General features: G+C 58.7%; 1 non-coding gene across 1 annotated transcript; it reads right to left on the bottom strand.

Annotated features, from left to right (window-relative positions):
• Positions 1 to 219: 219 nt before the first annotated feature.
• Positions 220 to 284, bottom strand: LOC142872420 (U7 small nuclear RNA). Its single transcript, XR_012920680.1, has one exon. It is a non-coding gene; the product is annotated as a U7 small nuclear RNA (small nuclear RNA).
• Between the last annotated feature and the right edge of the window lie 787 nt (positions 285 to 1071).

The following is a 1071-nucleotide window of genomic DNA, read 5'->3' as shown; positions in this document are numbered from 1 at the left end:
TTCTGCAGCTGTGCGGGTGTCTCCAGCCCTGTGCTGGCCATGGAGCGCGCGGCGCCGGGGCCTGCAGGCAGCAGACGGCTTGCTTCTCTGCACGCGGGAAAGAAGGGCGTTCGCTTTGCCTCTAACTGTAGGCTTCCAGGGCAGTGAGGCGGAGGGGCGCTTCCGGCAGAAACTGTGGCTGCTGGCCCACTGGAACACAGTTTTTTTTTTTTTTTTTTTTGAGGTCTTCAGGTGAAATCTGGAAAACGCACTAGACAAATTCTAAAAGAGCTGCAAAGACACTTGGAACACAGTTCTTAATGCTCACCCTAAGAGGGGCTTCTGTTCCAGGAAGAGTGTGCGCTCTGGCAGCCAGGGGCCCGCTGTGGCCTGCGTGTTTGTGTCCCCTGCAAATCCGTCGGCTAACGTGCTAGCCCCCGCGTGATGGTGTTTGGAGGCCTTTGGGAGGCTGTTAGGTCACGAGGGTGGAGCCCTCTGGAATGGGATTAGTGCCCTCATCAAAGAGGCCCTCCCCCGTCCACCGTCACGCGGGAAGGAGCCGTCTCTGAACCAGGAGAACCCTTGCCCGACACAGAGCCTGCCAGTGCCTTGGCAGGCACGGCCGGCTCCCAGAACCCTGGGGCTGCGTGGCCACGGGTTGCGAGCCCTGCTGCCGGGATTCTGTTGTAGCAGCGCTGATGGAGGAAGCAGGCAGGCAGCGGTTAGGGTCGCAGGGACTGCTGTCGCAGTGCAGATCCCAGGTCCTCTCAGATCGGAACTGGGGCCTCTGGGGTAGGGTTTGGGACACTTGTGGCTTTTAGATGGTTCCCAGGTGACTCTGGGGCCACCAGCTCAGCACAGGGTTCTACAGCCAGGACAGATGAATGCCCTGGCAGACTGACCTTGGAGAAAAAGTGACATGAGTGATGCTGGACAATGTCACCGCCACTCCTGCGGCCAGTGACCTCGACCTTGCTGACTAGAGGTGGAGCTGATGTTGATGAGCACTTACTATGTGCGATTCCTCTGCAGCCCGAGAGTGAGGAACTATTACCGCCCCATTTTACAGATGGTGGTATCGGGGCACAGAGA

Source organism: Microcebus murinus, chromosome 8 (assembly GCF_040939455.1).
Source record: "Microcebus murinus isolate Inina chromosome 8, M.murinus_Inina_mat1.0, whole genome shotgun sequence".
Taxonomy (NCBI): Eukaryota; Metazoa; Chordata; class Mammalia; order Primates; family Cheirogaleidae; genus Microcebus; species Microcebus murinus.
This window is presented reverse-complemented; position numbering and strand designations above follow the sequence as displayed.